Source organism: Heterocephalus glaber, unplaced genomic scaffold (genome assembly GCF_053883595.1).
Source record: "Heterocephalus glaber isolate CG9 unplaced genomic scaffold, H.glaber_assembly_v1.0 deba00000818, whole genome shotgun sequence".
NCBI lineage: Eukaryota > Metazoa > Chordata > Mammalia > Rodentia > Bathyergidae > Heterocephalus > Heterocephalus glaber.
This window is the reverse complement of record NW_028258164.1, coordinates 9,734,497-9,758,471: the sequence shown is the minus strand read 5'-3', so window position 1 is coordinate 9,758,471 and position 23,975 is coordinate 9,734,497. Positions and strand designations below refer to the sequence as shown.

Below are 23,975 nucleotides of genomic sequence, written 5' to 3'. Positions count from 1 at the left end.
GGCCTAATAAGATGGCTTAGATGAAATTCTAGGACAGATAAAGGACATTGGGAAAATATTAAGGAAATTTGAATGAAGTATGGATGAAAAAATGATTAATGAATGATTTCTTAATTTTAACAAATGTACTACAGTAATATAAGATGTTAGTAGCAGAGGGAACTGGGTATGGTGTGTATAAGAACTCTGCACTATCTTTGCATTTTTTAAATTCTTAAGCTTTGAGAAAAATCAACTTTTCAGAAGATGTGGATACAGAAAACATGAACAAAGGAGGTCATTGATACACTCAGCCTATAACAACCATCCTGAACAGTGCTGGCCCTTTGTACACACTTGGTAAATCTTTGTTGAATAAAAGAATGAAACATTTTTTTTTTTGGTACCAGAGATAGAACTTGGGACCTTGCACTTGCTAAGTCTGAGCTAAGTCCCTGGTCCTGAAACAAATTTCTTTAACAGAAAACGTATGCACCAGTTGTCTACTATATGTACAATACATCTATGTGTAGAGATACAGAAATTTCCTTTATGAAATGTATAGTCCCACAACTGATATGCAAACATAAATCTAAACACAAAAGCAGTGTGTAGTTAAGTATGGAATTTAGAAATAGCTGTCATTAATATATGTGTTTTTGTGTGTGTGTGCATGTGAATTTGGACCTGCTATTTCATTTCATTAGTCTATATGTGATTGCCCACATAATTTTTGCTACTTTGTAATACAGCTGAATATCTTGTGGTATAAGAATCCCAACTTTTATCTTCTGTAAGAAGATCAGCATGCATATTCATGGCTCTTGGGCTTTCCAGATAAATTTTAGAATTAGTTTATCATTCCCCAAAATTGATTTTGACTGGTATTGTGTTGAATGTATAGATTATTTTGGAAAAAATAGACATCTTTACAATATTATGATCCACAAATGTGAATTATTTATCCAATTCTTCTTTAGTAAAGTTTCAAATTTTTCTGTGCAGAGATTATGCAAAGCTTTCTTCTAATGTATTTGTGCTTCTTGGCGCTGTTACTCATTCAATATTTTTCAAATTTTACTTTGTACTGCTGGTTCCTGGCACATATTTTAAAATTGATTCTTATATACTGACAACATCCAATATACTCGCTAAATTCACACTTTTATTTCTAATTGTTTAGAGATTCCTTGTACTATTTTAAGTACACAGCTGCAATATCTGTAAATGATACTTTTCCCAGTCAAATATGTATCTTTATATATATGTACATATATGTATATATACCATATGTTTGATGTAAGTATATATTATGATATACTTATATATTTGTTATATTCATGTAGATACAAACTTTGCCTCTTTTTATCTCAATAGCAACCTTGTAATATTGCATTCATTATCATCCTTTTCAGCTCCTAATTGGACAACAGTTCTTCACATTTACTATTGAAATAGACTTTTTGCTTCCCTTTCCATAGTCACTGCCACCATGTCTCTCATTGATTCTTCTGTGGACCAGCATAACTTTTCTAAATCATTCTCATTGTATCATCTCTTTCATCTCCTTCATTAAATTACTCTTCTTTAATGTCATATAAATGCTATTTCAGTACCCCAAAATTGCACTGATTCTTTATTCAAGGAAAGATCCAAATTCCTCAATGTAGTATGTTTAAAAAGTCCTAAAATTATAAACCAATCCTAAATTGGCAGCTTTTTGTGTCCAAATTTCATCCAGTCTGTTTGTTTATTTCATATATTCAAGCTCTTGATTTCTCTCCTATAAAATTCTCTTTATTGGCCATAATATAACAGGTGATGAAATATATTTGTCATGTTTAATTTTATTAATGTATTACACTAAAAGCTACATTGTCATTAGTCCCCATCAAAATACTTCCCTTTGCTTCAAACAGTTATCCCATAGTTCTTGCATTTTCTGAAGCAGTTTTGCAAGTCCTCCTTCCTATTTTTATGAAGTATAATAAAAAATTCCTTGAATACCACTGTCAGATGTCATCTAGCATAAAATCAGGCTCATAAACACATCACAGTGTGTTCTCATCCACCTTGTTTATTAGATCTGGAACTGTGTGACTTCTGTTTCTTCCCTAAAGTCAAAATAACCATGGAAGGTGAACATTTTGATCAACTCATATTGAGGCAACCACCACAATGCAACTAAAGACACTCATGTAAGGAGACTTCCAGAACTGCATCAGACAGGGGTCAAAAATGATGCAAGTGTGTTCAAAGCAAGAAGGAGCATTTTGAGGGGGATTAATGGCAATATGTCTTTTTACTATATTTTTTAAATTTATATGTTCACCATATTTTATCTGTTTCTTTTGCCTTTATAAACACTTTCTAGATTTTTAATGCTTATGTCCTTCCTGTCTACCCATTTCATATGGAATTTAATCAGGCACAGCCTTGTAATTTTACTAAGTTTTTCTTGTGTTAAAAATCTATGCACCTTGGTTTCCCAGAATCAATTATAAGTTTCTATGATTCATGATTCAACATTGGCCACTATGTTCCAGGTATTAGGAAGACCAGTTATCTCCATATCTTAATCATAAATACTAACAACAACTCAAATAAATAAATGTCTAAATGAGACACTATAAAAACTCTAAGGGGAATTAACACTATGTAATAGAAAAGAGTAGGTGACATCAACTCTGGTTGTTAGAAAAAGAATCTCTTGGAAAATATTTATGCCAATATAAATTATAAGAGCCAACATTACATAAGCTTAGGAAAGTACATTTCAAGCAGGAAGGACAGTAAGTGCAAAGGCTGTGATCTGGAAGGGTTTTGTGTGATGAAGGACGAGAAAGGAGAACAGAGTATGTGCATGTTATTGGAGACAGAATATATGAGATGAAGTTGAGAATAATATGGACCATTAAAGGGCTTGAAAGGTATTGAAAATGATTGGTTTTTTTTCTTAAGAGAAATGGAAAGTCAATGCATGGATATAAAACAAGGAATTGGCATGCTTTCTTCTTCTATATAAGAATATTATGTCTGATATGTGAAGAATAAATTGGAAACAAGCAAGAGTAGAAGCAGAAAAATAAGATTTGAGGCTCATTTCCATTTTGCAGGTGAGATATAATGCTAGCTGGACTTGAGTGTAGGCAATAAAGATGGAGAGGAGTAGATCTGGAAGACAATGGTGGTATAAGGCCTTATACTTGCTAATGAATTTGATACAGTTTTGATACAGAGCTATTTTATTGAAATCACAAGAGATTTGGAAAGGGACAAGTTTTTGATGGTTGTTGTTTTCCCATTTGTTACAAGACTACTAAATATCTATTAATATCATTAAAGTTTCAGATTGGCCATTGAATATAAATTAGAATAAGAGGAATTGAATTGTCCATATTTGAACCCACAAGTTGAGATATGTAAAAGGCCAAGTAAAAAATAAAAGATGGCTGTGGACTAGCCCCTGAAACCTTCCAAACTTCCAAGTTCCGATAAGAGAGTAACCGAGAAACAATGCAGAGAAGCAGAGGCCAATGGGGCATTTGGGGAAAAAAGAGAGTACATTGTCAGGAAACAAATGAAGGAGTGCTGCAAGAAGATGGAATGCTTTACCTACCCAGACATTACCAAGAAGTTTAACATGGATTTAGAAACATAGAGACAAATGATGACTTTTTCAAGAGTACTTGAGTAGTTGGGATCGAAGTCAAATTGGAATAGACAAGAGAGAATGAGATGACATAAATTAGAGACAGGAAAGACAAGTCACAATTTTAGGAAACGTTTCTATAAAACAGGGCAGAAATACATGGTGTTAGCTGGAGGGTTAGCTAAAATCAAAGATAGATATATAAAATCAAATATATATTATATATAATCAAAGATATAGAAATATATGTAACTTTTGGTTTGCTTTTGTTCTATTCATTTTAAGACAGATGTTTCTAGAATATATGTGTGTGCTGATAGTGATAAAATAGTTGAATAGGAAGGACTTGTGATGTATGAGAAAGAATCTGTAAGTGATAAAGTAATGTTTTACAATACTCCTGAACTGCTGTGACCTCACTCCTCAGGCTCATAAATAGACCATGCTCCTGTCCATATTAGCAAAATCCTGGGTCAGCACAAATAGAGAAAGCTTGGCATAGCCCCAATCCTCATGACAACCATGAATCTTAATCTTCTCTCTCGTCTTTTACCTACTAATTTATTTTATATCCATTGCTGTTAATAAGTTATGAAATATATGTAATATCTCCTTCCCACAGTTCCCTTATGAAATGAAATGAATGTGTTTGAAAAGAAAATGGCCAAAATTATATAATGAGAATGAAGAAATAACAAATATTATTGATCCACATACATATAAAACAGATTATTAAAGTACTCAAAAGTTTATTTGACACTTAATGTTTTAAAGGATGGCTATTTGCTGAAGTATGGACTAGGGAGAACTGATGGTGAGATAAGAGATTTACAGCATGTGATAAACTAAGGGAGGGAGAGAATAAATGATCTCAACCAGAAGGAAAGGGTGGAGGGAGATGAAAAACATAGAAGGGAAAAGGATGGGAGGGCAGGAAGAGAATAAGTGGTATAGGAAGCAAGTCCCGGAGCTGCTGAGAAACCATAGGTACTTTCTGGCTCATGTAACACTAAGGCTACTCATTTTCTCCAAGTTATCTTAGTTCCCAGTTTATTTAACATCTATGCCAAATACAGTCATTGTGATCCTACTGTGTGTGATAGATACAAAAACAGAATTTATATTAGGTTAAAGTCAGGATTTTAATAGTGTGTTACAGAGATGTGCTGTGGAGAAGGCTGGAAGAAAATGTCCCTATTTGCACCAGGCTTGGAAGTGTTGGAACGAATATAAGGGAATAGGAAGAGGCTGGTTGTCCTTAAGGGCAAACAGGGGTTTAAAGGAAACAAGAAAGAATGACTTCAACAGGGAAATGACAAAGGATCAGTGCAGGGGAAATGATTCACCTTTGCTGGAACTTAAGACACATGAGAAAAAGTAGTTAAAGATGGAAATCACACAATATAAAACACTTGAAGGCCAGATGAGGGAAATGTACCCAGTTTGTGGCAGAATTAGTTCCTCCAAAGGGTTTTCTCAAGACATTGAAAAGAGATGTGTTTTAAGAATTCTATCATCATGTTGAACTTTGCTTTAAAAAAGACAGAACAATTACATATTTCCAAATTTTAGTAGCAATGAAAGGTACTCTGATCTTTTAGTGTCACAGACACTTCCTTCGATAGCAGATAAGTTGAACCACATGTACAATTTTCTAATCTCAAAAATAACAAAGCTAAATCATCACTTTAGAGGAAAATAACTGCATTGTCTTTCCTTCTCGTGTAGCAGAATACAAAGAAGCCACAAGTGCAACCTCTCTGGTCTTTCCAACCTAGAGCCAGAAAAAAATTCTCCTCAAATTTTAATGAGGCATTATTAAAATATAAGCAAGAAGCAAGAAGAGTAGTTGAACAGTTTTGTTCTCTTCTATGTCCCAAGAGAGTCCAAAACATTTTCTGTAAATTTTTGATAGGAACAATACTCTTCCTTTACATTTTAAATTGCTTCGTAAGCTCACTGTTTTATCTTTGGAAAGACTTTCACATTTTCACTCACCTTAGATGTCTAATTTCTACTCATACATTAGACTTTGCTTCTGTGAAACTAAATTTGAGCTTAAAGTAGAATATTTTTCCCTGCTGCATTAATTCTTTCTACTACACACTGCACAGTTCTAATCGTGTTGCTCTTCACGGTTTCTCCTGGGGGCAAAGTGAACTTCATAGAGCCAATTTACGGTCTCCATAGCAATTTTATGAGCCTGAAAGTATGGAGCCATCCCTGTATGATTTTCATGTACCTAGGAGAATCAGATTCAAATACAGTAAAATTAATCTTTGTATTATATTTCATGAAATGTTGATATTCCTGCTGGCATAGTAGCTCAGAATGCAAGGAAATAATTCATTTTAAAGTACCAAATATTGAAAATAAGAGTTGTATATTAGCCATGACAGGTTGAGCAAGATGTCCAGATATAACTAAGATCTTTATTTGAACTAAATCCTAATATAGAGTCCCATTTAACTGTGACCCCTAGCATTTTATGGCCAGTCTATAGTTTGAATGAAAAATTACCTCATTTGAACATAGTTTCAGGTAATGTTTTTCTTGACTTTTATACAATGAAATGTTTTACTGCTGCTGCTGGTAGATAGTTACAAATTTTCAAACCAATGTGCTCAGCACTTTTGGAGAAGCTAACTCACTTTTCATAGAGCTACAATCATATAAATTTATAATCAAGCATTAAATTCTTAGGAATATCTAGTCTATGATACTCACCTAACAGTAATTTATTTAATATTTTAGCTCTAATTCAATCATTCAAACATAACTGCTAAACAATGGTAATTGTTAAAATATTTTGTATTTGTTTTTGTTCTTTTCGGTACAGGGATTGAACTCAGGACCTTGCACTTGCGAGGAAGGCAGAGGAACCACTGAGATAAATCTCCAGCCCTTGTTAAAATATTTTAATAAGTTGGTAGAAATAGTCAAAATGAGTGTTACAATAGATTAAAAACTTTGTATATACAAGGTTTAATTAGTCATTAGTGTTTGATTAAACTTAACCAACATCATTGAAAAAATTAGTCATATTGCAATGAAACATTTCCTAAACATACTATATAAAAAAACAAATGTGGGACAAACTTGAAAATAACAAACTGCATACAATGAAACAAATATCTGTGCAGATAAAATGCAAGCAAGTTGCTTGATACTTTGAGTAATGGATCAATATTCAAATATCAATTAGAAATAAATATTACACCTCAGAAAAATATGGTTATTTAGCTACTGACTGACCACTGAATATAGAGCCATTTACTGAGGAATATCTGGCAAGGTTTTAGAAAATTAAAAATAATCCAACTCCAAAAAGTTTAATAGTAAAGCTTAAAAAGGATACCACTATTGAGATTTTTAAAATAATATATAGGAGTCATTTTAGAATATTTAGGAGTAAAATATCTAAAACAATAGCATATAAGAATAAAGGAAATGGAAGATTATATTGTTCAAATTTCTTACACTAGTATGTAACAACACACTATAATCTGACCATAAACATAAATTAAAGATGCATGTTAATCGCCTTTAAAACACTCACTGTAATAAAAACCAATAAGAAATAGCTAGTAATGAATACATTAAAAAATAAATAGAATCATGAAAATACTCGGTTAACATAAGGAAAAAGGAAAGTTGAAACAGAGTGTATGGAACATACACTAATAATAAGCTGGTAGATTTGAACCAAACTATATTGATAATTACATTAAATGTAAATGGTCAAAACGTAGAATAAAATATGAAATTGTTGATTAGAATATAAAAAGTTAAAAATAAGCAGATGTTGGTTAAAGGGAAAAGCATTTAAATATAAGAACACAACTAAGAGATAAATATAAGAATGTAATAGAATTAATATAAGATACATTAAAAGGAACTATTACCAGACCTAAAGGACATTTCATAAATATGAAGAAATTAATTCCTTAAAAAGCATATGAAAATCATAAATTTATATGTACTAAAAAATAGAGCTTCAATCAGGCATAATGGCACAGGCCTATAATCCCACTCTAGGAGACTAAAAATTTTCACCTCAGCCTGGGCAATTTAATAATTTAGGAAGACTTCAACTCAAAATTAAAAGGGAAGGGAATGTGGCTTAGTGCGAAAGCTGGAAAAAAGAAAGAAAACAGAATTTAAGTGAAAAACAAAAACAAACAAAACTGACAGAGTTGACAGAGAAAACAGACAAGTGAACAATTTTAGTTGAAGATTTTAACGTCTTCCTCAATAACTGATATAAAAAGCAAGCAAATAATCAGTAAGCATATAAAAGATCTGAATAATCCTATCAACCACTTTGATATAATTTATATTTATGCATAACATCACTCCCCAAATAGCAGCATACACTGTTTTTAGATTCACTTAAAAATATTCTTCAAGACAAAATATATACTGAGTCAGTCTCAGTAATTTAAGAGAACTGAAAACAGTCTGTTCACTAATTACAATGCAGTTAAAGTAGAAATCAATGTCAGACATTGATAAAATCTCCAAACATACTGAAAATTTCAAATGTATGTGAAACAAAGAAGGAATCTAAAGGAATCGGGAAATATATTGAACTGAAAGAAATTTAAACTACAATGCATTGAAATTTGCTGAATAAAACTAAAGCAAGACTTTCAGAAAAAAATCTCAGCAATAAATATTTACAATAAAATAAGAAAGATTTTTAAACTGATGTCCTTAGCTTCTACCCTAAAGAACTAGGACAAGAAGAGCATGTTATGCCCCAAGTAAATATTCAAGAAAGGAAATATCAAATATTGAGACAAAAATCAAAGAAATTAAAAACAAAATATGAACAAGAAAAATCAGTGAAACTGAAAGGAGATTCTTCAAGGGGGAAAAATTAAAGTTGATTAAACTAAAGAAAGAAAAATATCTTTAAAAACTAGCGATTTAAAAGTCTACTCAAATATCACAAATGAAGGAAGGAACGTCGCTTCTAATCATATAGACATTAAAAATATAATAAATATCATTAAAAACTTTATTCAAATAATTTTTTTAAATTTAAATGCAATGAAGAAATGCCCTGAAAGACACCAGACATTATTGCTTTCCAGTTAAGATTAAACTGATAACCTGAACAACTCTATGTTTATTGCTTTAAATTAATTTATTGTTAAATACACAAAGTCTTCGCCCTAAAAAACAAAACCAAAGCTCCAGGCCCGCCAGAAAAGAGTCCCATTTCAGGTCAAACTTACCTAGGAACTAGAAAAAAAGAAAACGCTTCCTAGTTCATTTTACAAGGACAAAATTACCCTCAGATCAAATCCAGAATAAAAACTAAACTACAAACCACAGAGTACTCCTCATAATAAAAATGGTCAAGCGGGGCATCATAATGCACACCTGTGATCTCAGCAAGGGGTCGGGGGGAAACACACAACACACATGAGGCATGAGTATCGCTGTCAGTTCGAGGCTAGCTTGGGCTACATAGTGAGTTCAAAGCCAGCCTGAATTGCATAGTGAGACCCTGTCTATAATAATAATAATAATAACAATGATAATAATAATAATAATGATAATCACAAAAAACTTAACAAACTTTTAGCAAAAGAAATTCCGAAATACATTTTTTCATAAAGCAATATATCATACTGATTAGGATCTATCAAAACTTAAAGTTGGTTCAACATTTGAAAATCAATATAATTGAGCAAATTATATTAATTTTTTAAAATTATTTGCTTGTATTAATAGAAGAAAGATGTATAAAATTCTACACTTAAATAGTGAACAATAAGGAAATCATTTTTTCCTTAACAAGTACCATTAAAATATAATCAAGATATTTAAAATATTTTATGCAATAAAATACTTAAAGACTAGGCACAAAAAAAATAAATGCTCAAAAAAAAAAGTTCTCAATGAATAGATATACTACACTAATGATTTGAAAGACTCAATCTGATTAAAATAATAATTCTCACCCAAAGTAGCATACAGATTAAATGAACACCCAAGAAAAATTGCAACTTAGATTTTTGATAGAAATAAACAAATTTATTCTAAATTGTGCATGCATTTAAATGAACTGGAGTAAAAAAACAACTTTGGAAAAGAAGCTTCTGCAAGGTTGAAGCATGTATAGTAGCTTATTTCAAGACTTTCACTAATATTACAGCAATCAAGAAAGTGTGCTAAGGTGTAGAGATCAATAGAGTAGAATAAAGACCCTAAAAATAATACATCCAGACATACATTTTTTTAAATTAAATTCTTTTATTGGTACATTGTAGGTATACAACACAATTACATTTCTCATTGGGAATTGTACCTTTATATAATGCATCTTGGTTCTTATTTTTCTCCCCATTCCTAGTCCTCCCTTCACCCCCTCCACCCTTCCCTATTTGCAAGGACTTTATTTCCAATTTTTCCATTTCTCATCATTTTTCCTTTCCCTTCTTTCCTTTCCCCTACCCCTCCCACTACCCCTACCCCTTTGGACCTTTTCTTCCTATTTTGCATTATCGATTATTCATTCTAATCATTGGTACATTTTAGGTATACAATATAATGACATTCATTTTTGGAAATTTGCACCTTTACATAGTCTCTCTTGGTTCTTATTTTTCAGCCTTGCCCAGCCCTCCCTTCAAGCCCTCTATTCCTATTTACAAAGATTTTGTTCCTATTTTTCCATTTTCTCATAGTAATCCCCTTCCCTTCTATCCTTTCCCCTAGCCCTCCCACTTCCTTCCCCTTTGCCCCTTTTCTTCCTACATCACGTTACCTATTATACATTTAGTCTATATTTCCACTCTCAGTTTCTCACACCAGAGAAACTATTCAGTATTTATACATGTGTGTCCTATTTATTTCACTTAAGAGTATTGCCTCAATGTGCATCCACTTAGCAATAAATGTCTCTAATTTCTCATTTTTTATGGCTGAGTAGTACTCCATTTTATTAAAAAAACACATTTTCTTTATCCAGTGTCCAGTTGATGGGCATTTGGGTTGTTTCCAAGTTTTAGCTATTACAAACTGTGCTGCTATGAACATGGGCACACATATATCACTGTGGTATGATTCTTTTAATTCTTTGGGGAAGATCCCCAGCAGTGGAATAGTGGGGTCAAATGGGACTTACAGTCCTAGTTCTTTGAGGTATCTCCATACTGATTTCCACAGTGGTTGCACCAGTCTACACTCCCACCAGCAGTGGAGCAGGGTTCCTCTTTCCCTACAGCCCTGCCAGCATTTGTTATTGGTTGATTTCATGATAGCAGCTATTCTTTCTGGAGTGAAGTGGAATCTCAGCATTGTTTTCATTTGCATCTCTCGAATGACCAGTGATGTTGAACATTGTTTCATGTATTTATTTGCTATTTCTACTTCTTTGTCTGAGAAATGTCTGTTCATTTCAGATGTCCATTTTTGGATTGGGTCTTTAAATTTGGGAGGTCTGATCTTTTTAAGTTCTTTTTTTTTTAAGATAATATTATATGTATATTGGATAATTAAATATGATCTCAAGGTGTGGAAATGTCAGAAAATGAACAGTAAGCCGAGAAGAACACAGGAAGAAAGAGAAATAGGATCAATGAGGAACACAGGGAGTCTAATACTCAGGTTGAAATATTTTTTTGACCAAAATGCAGCAAAAAATTTACATCAAGAATATTGGGTATATTCTGTTCTTTTCTATGTGTTTAAAATATTTCATAATTTAAAAAGGGAAAAACAAGAGTCAGAATGGTTTCTAGTATTTTGACATGTACGATGTATGCGACTCACTTTTGGGTTTTAATTTGTTTCTTTGTAAGACTTTTTACCATTCTAAAGTTCTAGGAACACTTTTGTATGATGTGTTACACTACTTTCTTTGGTGTATTTCAATTTTCAATATATGCAATTTTAATAGGGTCACTTAAGCAATACACACAAATTCCTTATTTTATAATGTGAGTGTAAACACATGGTTACTGTAATGTTTAATGCAATAAACTATTGCTCTCACTTGGATTTGGATTCTTCTGTTAGCCCAGTGAATGAATTCCTGATCAATGTCTGGAGTCAGCATCCCTGGTCTAAAGATAGAAAGTGTTAAATTCTTTATAGATTCAAGATAGTAGACCTTTGTCTGAGGAAGAGCAGGTGAAGATTTTTTCCCACATTGTGGATTGTCTCTTCACACTGCTGGTGGTTTCTCTTGCTGTGCAGAAGCCTTTTAATAAGAAGAGATCCCATTTATTGTTTGTACTAGTTCACGGGCAACTGAGGTTTTCTTCATAAAATCTTTTCCTACACAAATGTCTTCCAGAGCTCTACCTAATCTCTGTTCCAACTGGTTCAGAATTTCTATTTTAATATTTAGATCTTTAATCTATTTTGATTTTAGTTTAGTGCAAGGCAAGAGATATAGGTCTAGTTTTAATCTTTGGCAAGTTGAAGCCCAATTTTTCCAGCACCATTTATTAAAGAGCCTATCTTTCCTCCAGTGAGGGTGTTTGGCTCCTTTGTCGAAGATGAGATGGCTGAGTGTGTCTGGTCTTCTTTCTGCATCGTCTAATCTGTTCCACTCGTCCTCAGGTCTGTTTCTTTGCAAATACCATGATAGTTTTATCACAGTAGCTTTGTAGTATAGTTGCAGGTTGGGGATTGTGATACCCCCTGCCATGTCTCTGTTACCTAGAATTGCTTTTGCTATTCTGGGTCTCTTCTTGTTCCAAAAGAATTTTTGGATTGTTTTCTCAAGGTCTGTGAAGTATGCTGCTGGAATCTCAATTGGAATTGCATTAAATCTATATAGAAGTTTTGGAAGTATGGCCATTTTCACTATATTAATCCTTCCTACCCAGGAGCAGGGGATGTCTGTCCATTTTCTGATATCACCTTCAATCTCTCTTTTCACAGTGCCATAGTTTTCAGAGAAGAGGTCTTTGATTTCTTTCTTTAGGTTGATTCCTAGGTATTTCAGTTTTTTGGATGCTATTGTGAAAGGAATTATTTGCCCTATTTCTCAGTGAGTCTGTCATTCATGTAGAGGAAAGCTATTGATTTTTGTGTGTTGACCTTGTAACCAGCTATTTGACTGAATTTGGTTATTGAGTCTAGAAGACTGTTGGTGGAGTTCTTGGGGTCTTCTATATAGAGTATCATGTCATCTGCAAATGATGACAATTTGACTTCTTCATTTCCTACCTTTATTCCTTTCATTTCTTTCTCTTGTCTAATTGCCATAGCTAATGTATCCAAAACTATATTGAAGAGGAGTGGTGATAGTGGACATCCTTGTCTGGTTCCTGATTTTAGTGTGAAGGATTTCAGTTTTTGACCATTTAGTATGCTATTGTCTGTTGGTTTTTCATAGATGGCTTCTATCAGTTTGAGGTAGAGACCATCTACTCCAATTTTTGGTAGGCTTTTTATCATAAATGCATGTTGGATTTTGTCAAATGCTTTTTCTGCATCTATGGAGATAATCATATGGTTTTTGTCCTTGGCTCTATTGATATAGTGTATTACACTGATTGATCTGTGTATATTGAACCATCCCTGCATCCCTGGGATGAATCTCACTTGATCAGAGTGTATGATCTTCTTGATGATCTTCTGCATTCTGTTTGCCAGTATCTCATTAAGGATTTTTGCATCTATGTTCATTAGTGAGATTGACCTATAGTTCTCCTTTTCGGTTGGGTCTTTCTCTGCTTTGGGGATCAAGGTGATGCTTGCTTCCAGGAATGAATTTGGGAGTATTGCTTCCCTTTCAATTTCATTGAAGAGTTTAAACAGTAGTGGCAGCAGTTCCTCTCTAAATATCTTATAGAATTCAGCAGTGAATCCATCAGGACCCAGGCTTTTCTTAGTTGATAAGTTTTTAATTACATTTTCAATTTCATTGGTTGATATTGGGTTGTTTAGAATTTTTAGGTCTTCTTCATGCAACTTTGGTAATTCATATGTATCTAGCAATCTATCCATTTCTTTGGTGTTGTCCATCTTATTGGCGTATAGGTTCTGGAAGTAGGTATTGATGATCCTCTGGATTTCTGCTGGGTCTGTTGTAGTTTCACCCTTTTCATTCCTAATTTCATGGACTTGGGCCTTTTCTTTCCTTTTTCTGACAAGGTTGGCTAAGGGTTTGTCACTTTTGTTGATTCTTTTGAAGAACCAACTCTTGGCTTCATTGATTTTTTGTATCATTCTCTTAGTCTCCATTGCATTGATTTTTCCTCTGATCTATATAATTTCCTCCCTTGTATGAGCTCTGGGGTTGTCCTGTTCTTCTTTTTCTAGAAGCTTGAGGTTCAGCATCAGGTTCTTTAATTGGGCTCATTCTGTTTTCCTAATATGCGTATTCACTGCTATGAATTTCCCTCATAAGACTGCTTTCATTGTGTCCCATAGATTCCAATATGTTTTATTGTTATTGTTGTTAAATTGAAGGAACTGTCTGATTTCTTCTTTAATTTCTTCTGTGACACATTGGTTATTCAGAAGTGCGTTGTTCAATTTCCATGTGTTTATGAAATTTTTCGAGGTTTTTTTGCTATGGATCTCCTATTTCATCACACTATGGTCTGATAATATGCAGGGGATAACTTCAATTCCTTTGCACTTACTTAAACATGTTCTATGTGTGAGTATGTGATCTATTTTGGAGAATGACCCATGTGCAGCTGAGAAGAATGTGTATTCTGATTTTGTGGGGTGGAAGACTCTGTAAACATCTGTTAAGTTCATTTGTTCAAGAGTTTGATTGGGTTCTAGTATTTCATCACTTATTTTTTGTCTAGTTGATCTATCTATTTGTGACAGTTGGGTGTTGAGGTCTCCCACTACAATTGTATTAGTGCATATATGACTTTTCATGTCCGTTATTATTTGTTTTATATAGTTGGGCACACTAGTGTTTGGTGCATAGGTATTTATCATTGTCATCTCTTCCTCTTGGATTCTTCCCTTTACAAGGATGTAGTGTCCTTCTTCATCTCTCTTAATCAGTGTTGGTTTGAAATCTACTTGATCTGCAGAAAGGATAGCTACTCCTGCTTTTTTTTCGGGTTCCTGTCGCATGGAATATTGTTTACCACCCTTTAACTTTCAGTCTATGAGTTTCCTTTTGAATTAAGTGTGTTTCTTGTATGCAGCATATTGTTGGATTTTGCTTCTTGACCCATTCTGCCAGTCTATTTCTTTTGATTGGTGAATTGAGACCATTAACATTGATGGTTGTAGCTGAAACATATTGACTTGTCATTGCCACGACTTTTTCTTTTTGTTGGGTTCTCCCCCTCTACATTTAATTTCTTGTCGTGCCAGATGGGTTCATTCTGCTTTGCTTCCTGGGGTTGTGATCCTCAATGTCCGTTCCTAGGATATTGTGTAAAATTCTTTGGAGTGCTAGTTTGGTATTCACGAAGTTCCTAAGGTGCTCTTTGTCATGAAAGTATCTTATTTCTCCATCAATTTTGAAAGATAGTTTTGCAGGGTACATCAATCTGGGTTGGAGGCTGTTTTCTTTTACGGCTTGAATATGTCACTCCAAGCTCTTCTTGCCTTGATGGTTTGTGTTGGGAAGTCTGCTGTGATTCTGATGGGCTTTCCTTTGTATGTGATTTGTTTCTTTTCTCTAACTGTTTGTAGAACTTTGTTCTTCTGTTGAGTTTTTGGAATCTTTACAATTATATGCCTATGTGTAGATTTTTTTTGATCAAGGCTATTTGGAGTCCTATATGCCTCACTTATCTGTATGTCAAGCTCTTTTCCCATGCTTGGGAAGTTTTCTGCCATTATTTCTGTGAAGAGATCTTTTATGTCATCTGCACTGTCTCCTGTTTCTTCATTGACTCTAATCAGTCTTATGTTACTGTTCTTTGCATCATGTAGAAGCTGCTGGATTGATTTCTCATGTTCCTTTATAATTTTGAAGCAATTTTTCTTTTCCTGGTCACTTATTGCAATCTTATCTTCTATATCTGAAATTCTGTCCTCACATTGGCTCATTCTGCTGTGTAGACTTTCAGTGGAGTTTTTCATGCCCTGGAAATCTATTTGCATCTGTTTTATGGATACCATTTGTTTCCTATGTTGGCATTCCATCATGTTCCTGAGCTCCTCTCTAGATTTATTAATCATGTCTTGCACTAGGGGCACAATTTCTCCTGTTTTCTGAGATATTATTTCTGATTTCATTTTTTCCAAATCCCATTTTGTTGGCAGTTCAGTGGGTCCAGGTGGTTGAGTTATCAGAGTGTTCCATCTCATTTCCCTTTGGGGTTGCTGTAGATGATCTGGGAGTCTGGTTTTGAGACTTATTTACATGCTTTCTCATTTCAACTGGTGGGGGAAGGCTGTTGGCACCTGCACGGATTACCTCCTTTGAGCTGGGAGAGGTGGGACAGGGGTCAGGAGCAGCGCTAGGGATGGTGGCCCAAAAGCCCTTTCCTGTGGACTGGGAGCAGCGGGAGGGATGGTGGCCAGGAAGCTCCTTCCTCTGGTCCAGTAGCAGTGGGATTGTGCCTCAGAAGCCCCTACCTCTGGGCCGGGAGTGGTGGGAGGAATGGTGGCCCAAAAGCCCTTTCCTCTGGGCTGGGAGCACCAGGAGGGACTGTGGCTCAGAAGCCCCTTCCTCTGGGCCAGGAGCAGTGGGACAGAAGGTGGCCCAAAAGCCCTTTCCTCTGGGCTGGGAGCAGTGGGAGGGATGGTGGCCGGGAAGCCCCTTTCTCTGAACCAGGAGCAGTGGGATGGTGGCTCAGAAGCCCCTACCTCTGGGCCGGGAGCAGCGGGACTCAGTACCGTGGTCTGGTGGTCTGGTGTCCTCTGCGTCTTTGTAGTGTGGAACCAGGTGGCTGTACAGAGGAGCAGGGGGTGGGGGGTCCAGTAGATTGTTGCCTGGGCATGGGCTGATTTGGCATCTTCCGCATGACTCAAGACCTCAGTAGGGCGTGCACAGACCTGCCTGTCTGCAGTGGGCTGATTCGGCCTCTTCAGCATGACTCGGGACTTTGGTAGGGCATGTGCAGACCTGCCTGTCTGCAGCTGGCTGATTCGACATCTTCAGTGTGACTCGGGACCTCGGTAGGGCACGTGCAGACCTGCCTGTCTGCAGCGGGCTGATTTGGAGTCTTCCCACACATACATTTTTAATTGAGTTTAGACCACCTTGCCAGGTGAATCAAAGAGGAAGAATAATTTTTTTTCTAAATGATGCCTTTCAATAATTGAATCTCTATATACAAGTAAATGAAGTTAGATTCTCAAGTTACCACATATATAAATAGATCATAGATACAAATATTCAACCTATGACAGGAAAGCTTACAGAAGAAAACAGGAAAATGTCTTCATGACCTTGGATTATATAAAGTGTTACTAAGTCACAAAGCATGAATCATAAAAACAATAATGTTTCCAAAATTTAATGCTTATATACTTCAAAACACAATGAAAATGAAATGAAAACCACATAACAGATGACTATATTTGTAAATACCATATCTGATAAAATAAATATTGTGTCCAAAATATAGAAATTCTTACAAGTCAGTAATCAAAGATCATTCCAATTTTTTAAATTACAAAGGATTGCAATAAACATGTCAACATGAAAGATATAAGAAAAGTAAATTAGCAAATTATTGACTGATCTGTATAATTAGTCATTAAGAGATTGCAACTTTAAGCCACAATAAAATACTATGACTAACACGTTGGGATGGCTTTAAAAAAAAACTGATAACACCAAGTGTTGATGAGAATGTAGAGGAAATGGAACACTCACACATTCCTGGTGGGAACATGGGAATATAAAATAGTACAACTACATTAAAAAATTTGATAGTTTCTCCTAAAGTTAAATAAACAATTATTACAAAACACATTATTGGACTCCAGGTATTTACCCCAAATAAATGAATACATAACTTCAGACAAATATCTGTGGAAGATTTATTCATGGCAACCAAAATAAAAATGAAATTTTGGAATATTTATATAATAGAATACTATTCAAAAATAAGAGGAAATCACTGATCTACACACAATCTAGATAAATCTCAAAAACATGGTGTTTATTGGAAAAAGGAAGGTACAAAAGATTACTTATTGTTTGATTCTAGTCATTTGAAATTCTAAGAAAGCAAGCTATAGTGATTGAAACATTTGAGTCGTTATCAAGACCTGGTAGGGAAAAATGCAGAATTACCAAGGAACACGAGGAACCCTCTTTTGGTACAATAGGAAGGTTTTATTAAGTAAACTCTACATCACAGTCTTGTTGATGACTGAAAGCTCTATACATTTGTCAAACTCCATTTAATTGTAAAATAAAATTTACAAGTTCATCTTATAAACATTTACCTTAAGCAAATTAAATGTAAATAGACAACAGATTTTTCTGACAGTAAAGGTAAGTGCAGTTTGAATGGAAACCTATAAACAAGAGCAGAAAATATATGACAGAAGAAAAATGAAGAGGAACTAAAATGTCATCACTGCAATAAAGACAGTAAATTCTGACTTAAATTTTAAAATAGTTAGGAGGCATGACATAGCAATGATAGGGGTGTGTCATGTAAGTCAAAGACCCGTAAGAGTAACGGAAGATAGACTTAAGAATCCTAGCTCTTTATACCAGGCTGAATACCATTGCAACATTGTGTTGAATACTAGTATGCTTATCTTAGCCTCCTTGTCAACATGTAGGTGCTTGTTACGTACTCTTGGATTTAACTGTGGACTTAAAACTGTATTTCATCCTCCTTTGAATCATGTAAGCTATAAGAGGTGTGATTACAAAATAGAGTGATTTTTTAAAAAATTGTTACAGTGAAAGACACGTCATTAATCCTTCTCAAAATATCCCTCCTCACTTCAAACACATTTATCCCATTCTAATTGCCACTTTCTGAAGCAGTTCTGAAAATCCACTTTTGTGAGTGCCTTTGTGGCTGCTTCAATCAATGTTTTGAATTATTCACATCATTTACAGCCATCTCTGTCAATTAACAACATTACAGTGCACCCTCCTCCATATGTTTTGCAGATCTGCCATTGTGTGACTTCTGACTCTTCCCCAAAGTCAAAATGACTATGAAAGGTAAAAGTTTTGAATAGACTCAGGACACCAAGGCAACCAGGACAGCACAACGAAAGATGATCAAGAAAGAGCACTGCCAGAAGTGCTTCAGAAAGTGGCACAAATGATGGGAGAAGTGTGTTCAAAGTGAGGGGGAGTATTTTGAGGAGTACTAAAACACTGTGTCATTTACTGTAAAAATTTGGATTCAAATGTTCACTGCAGTAATAACAAATGGGAAATAGGGTAATACTTTATCAATAATGTAGGGTGTTTTCTAGGTTTGGCCCAGCACCTCATCTAACTCTCTTTGGCTATGGTGAACTTGGTAATGATAAGGTCTTAATTCAGGCAAAATTGTGTTTTAACTTCAGGCTCTTTTGTTTCCCATCACTGAAAAATAAATATTCATTAATATTTTGTAATTTCTCATCCATGAGATATGAAATTTTTATTGACTACTGAATAATGAAACTTTTTTTTTTCTTTTGCTGCACAAGTCTAAGTTTAAATTAAGTGCTGAGGAAGTTTCCTCCATCTATGCTTTCAACCCTTAACTAGTATATTTTTAGATCTCCTTTATAAAATTGGACTAGCCTGTTTATGTAGTCAGGGTTTTTCAGAGAAACAGAACCAACAAATATGAATATATAGACATATGAGGAGGGATTTATTATGAGAATTGGCTCTTCATTTACAGAGGCTAAGAAGTCTCATGATTTGCCATTAGAAAGCTGTAGAACCAGGGGATCCTGTTGTATAATTCAGTCTGAGTCCCCAAAATTGAGAACCTGGTGTAACTCCCAATCCATAGCTATAACTGAAAATTAGGAAAGAACTAATATCAGTTCTAGAGTTTGAAGACTGACAACTCAGAAATTTGATACTAGAGCAAGTGAAGATGCCTCTGCTAAAGAAGATGGAGAAAAAGGTTTTTTCTAGGTTGGGTGATGCTTACCCATATTGGCAAGCATAGTTTTCCTTCTTGTTCTACTTACTCAAATGCTAATCTCTCCCAGAAATATCCCTACAAAACTATTCTGGAGTAACATTCTAGCAGCAATCTGGGAATCCCATGGACCAGTCACATAGACACATAAAATTAATCAGTATAGCTAGTGTCTGAAGTATTTGCTATAATAATTTACAAATTAATTATAAGTAATTTATTTTTTTATTCTGGTGAATTTTTTACTCCTGAGCAGACCTGCCTTGCTCTTCAAAAACTGTTTGGTTGTGATTATCAAGTGTCTTCCTGGTAACACACCAAAAAATAATACTGAGGAATTTCAACAGTGGAGATATTTCCAATTTAAAGCTTATGCATGACCAGAATAAGAATATATTTCATATGCATTCTTTCTTATATAACATATAACATTCTTTCTTATATAACATAAGCAAAGAAATGATGAAATTTCAATGAAAATCTCTCATTTCACAAACTAAAAACATGTAAATCAATACTATATATGTAAATTTCTAGCTATTAAAAAGAATATATTGTTATATAATGAACTCCTTATACTTGAATGAAATTTCATGGCATTTCTAAAATTATAAGGACAAAATATATTTCTATCATTAATATTTTCTTGTTTTTATATCTGTATGTATTGAAAGTGATACATGAACAGATTAAAAATTAAATGAAGATTTCACAGTCATATAGAAATTACTGAAATCAGTGGTGAAAGATCAGGGGTGATCAAATTTTTCAGTGAATGTTTGCATTAAAAATTGTTACAGTAAAGACCCATTTCCTCTAGTCTTTCAGAGATTCCCTCGGTTTCAAACACACTTACCTCATCTTTGTTTTTTCACTTTCTGAAGCAGCTCCAGATGTCCTCTTTTATGAATGTCTTTAGAGTATGATCAAAAATATGATGACAGCTGCGGCCTTGTGCTAGCCAAAGGAAAGGTAGGTTCATAAAACATGATGTGGCTGGATCTGCCAACATGTAACTTCTAGCTCTTAACTGAAGTCAAAATGACCAGGAAATGTTAACATTTTCAATCAATTCTATGTATCAAGGCACCCACAGCAACACAACTAAAGAGGAAAAGAGGAAAGTGGAGGAAGATTTGGGGATCTGAGAGTGGTTCTATCTGGCTCAGAAATGGGGGAGTGGAGTAAAACACAAATGTCTCCCACGTGTCCCTCTCTCCCACTCCTGCTGTGATCCCAAACCACTTGACATCACTGTTTTGGGTCTGAATCTCTCTCTTCTTACCTTGTAGATGTTCGTGTCAAAGAATGATAAAGCGGGATACTGGGAGTTGTCATGCATCAGAACTTGTCATGGGGTAGAACTTGAAAGCCAAACAGAAAGAGAATTAGCTTACCTAAGGAACAGGTTTTCAGCCTGAAAATGAATACAATCCAATGATCAAAAGATGGAAGCCAAATGGAAGAAAATCAGACGGAAAGGAAAAAAATCAGATGCAATTTACCTCTCCCCTAAGTCATCCTTCATAAGCAAACACAGCTGCCTTGTTCATCACAATCTCTATTACTAAAAGAATCAATGCTATGTTAACTATTTACTCACATACATACTATGTATGTGTATACACAGCAATATCCCTGAGCTTTTAGGCATTTCTCTTGTACTCACAAACGTTAGGTGCCGCAGAATATCTGTGAAATGATGACTGAACAGACATTTCCAATTACAATTCTAAAGGATATACACTATTAAAATGATACAAATAAAAACATAATGGAAACCATTCCACTTCTCCCCATTAACCCTGAATACGCATGCAGTCCTTCCACGGGGCAAGCTTAGGAAATCAATACTGTAAGTAAAGCCTCATTGACATCCTTTTCCCATTTCAGGGGTAGTGTGAAGACTGGTAATGTCTTGATAAAAAACATTTAGCTTCATTCAATCTCTCTAAGCCTCGTCACAAACAGATGAGCAATTTCTGTAAAGCAACTCTAGAAGATGTACTTTTACCTCTTCATCAAAAACATATAAAAATGAAATGTATTTTGATACTTATTACAAACGACCATGGTGATGCTTTAGAAATGGCTATTTTTCTCTGTGGTGCTGACCTTTAAAAGTGATAATGTGAAAACTCCAGACTTTATAACAGTTTAACTAGAAATGTATTACAACTGCTATATTAATATATGGTGTGGCTTTGCTATAAAGCTTGAATATGAAAAGAAACTCTGAACCTGAGCTCTGCTATAAACTTTAAATATGCTGAAAGAATATGTTCACAAAGCAGCAGGAGGAGACTGAGATAATGTTTATGTGAAATGATGTGGCCTCTTATTAGCCTCAAACCTTCAAGGTAGTTTTTACATAACCTAAATTCAATATTAGCAATTTAATGACTTGTATCATCTTTAGCAGAACAAATTGGGAGAGCCGGCTAGAGGTGTGCAATTGTACATATGTACATCAGAGTCCTGTGTGTGTTGACATGTAAACCCCAATGTCAATATATTTAAAGTCCATAATAAATTAATAAACATATTTCAGTGAGCAAATGCTGAATAGCCAAAAGCTGAAGTGCATTGAAATATCACTTTGAAAGTACCAAGTTCATTTCCCCTCTGTTCCTTCAAAATACTTTCACATGCATGGATATTATAGTATCACATTTTCAGTAGCTTATTTAACACCTGGAATCAGTTTGGCCAATGTTTTGGCTCTCAGTGGACACAATTTCTCTAATGATGCTATGGTATATACCAAAATAGTGTTTTATGGGATCTCAAATTAATTTGAAAACATCCCCAAACAGAAATACAAATTATTCTGTTTTGGTGGTTCAAGTAGGCATAAGTTAAGGGTAAGCCTGTACTTTGAAACACAGCACTTATTTCAAGACCTTACATCTTTATTTTGACAGCTTCATTAGTTTTTGTAAATCAACTAAATAATAAAAATGAGAAGGAAACAAGTTAGGTTAAATATTAGTCCATATTTTCTGACTGTTGGTTTTGTCGGCAATTGATGTCTGATGAGGGTTAATTTTTTAAAAGATATTGTTAATAACTTATCCTTGAGAGAAATATCAGCAACCAAAAATGCAAGAAAAATCCAGTTTGTTAATTTGGTTAAGGGGATGGTTTATAATACTGTAAAATCAAATTAACATGATGACGTAATTTTGAGCAAAAGGAAAAAACAAATGAATTAATATTTGGAAGTAACCTATCTTGTACAATACTCAGTGTTGGGCATTTTAAACATGTTATTTCAATTAATACTCAACATTTTTCAAAAAAAAGGATAAAAGTAATATTTTCCTGGTTTTACAGATGAAGAAATAACTTGCCAAAATGTGACACAGCTGATAGTTATGTTCAGAATTAAAACCCCATCTGCTGAACTTCAAAGAGAAAGAGGGTAGATAATTACCCTGGCTCTATATGGACTCAGAAATGGACAGAGAACTACATTTTTAAATGAAAATGCTATGTATGACAGAACAAATTAAGAAAAAGAAGTTTTGCAATCATCTGAGAAAGATGTTGGAGAAGAGACTGAGATAATAATTCTTCGTGATTTAAGTTATTTCATTGTAAATATTTTTGCCCTCTGTGATTTATAACTGCCTATTTTATTTGTTCTCTGAAGTTATACTTTAAAAAGAGCTTCAGTGTAATCATTGCTAATCCATTCCATGGTGGCTAGAGCAGCCTGATGTGTCAAGATCTACATCTAACTTGTGTAGTGCCATAGCCACTATTTAGATGTGCCTATTTGAATGGGAACGCAAGTTAATTGATGTAAAATGAATCTGAAAATTCAGTCCCTTGGTCACAAAAGTCACATTTCAAGTGTTGGATAGTCACAAGCAGCTAATGGCTACTATCTTGTCTGGGAATTGCAAATACAGAATATTCCCATAATTACTGAAGAGTTCATTGGACAGTGCTTCACAGGGCAGGGGTCAGTGGATTTTGGCCTGTGGGCCTGTCATGTGGTTTCGTATATAAACTTTAATTAGAACACACGCTTGTTCATGCCTATCTGTGTTCTCTTTGGCTGCTTTTATGCTATCACAGATGTGCTGAAGAATTGCAACAGAAAGATACCCTGTCACAGCGGAAATATTTAATATTTACCCCTTTAAAAAATTTTTTTCAACCCTTGGCCTAGAAGATCTGAATCCTATTGGTCAGCAATCAGATATAATTTGTCTAAGCATTCTTCTTGTTTCCAAAATTGAAATTGTATTAACAGTGGTCATTGTATACTTATACATAATACTGCTCTTAGTTTAATAAAGATTACATGA

At 34.4% G+C, this 23,975-nt stretch overlaps 1 long non-coding RNA gene across 1 annotated transcript in view; it reads right to left on the bottom strand.

Moving 5' to 3' along the window:
* LOC110345012 (uncharacterized) overlaps positions 1-23,975 on the bottom strand; it is a 382,083-nt gene that overhangs the window by 12,960 nt on the left and 345,148 nt on the right. The window contains exons 5-6 of the long non-coding RNA XR_015449948.1: positions 20,942-21,020; positions 20,513-20,613 (exon numbers count right to left, since the gene is read on the bottom strand). This is a non-coding gene — a long non-coding RNA (uncharacterized LOC110345012). The remainder of the gene's footprint in view (positions 1-20,512; positions 20,614-20,941; positions 21,021-23,975) is intronic.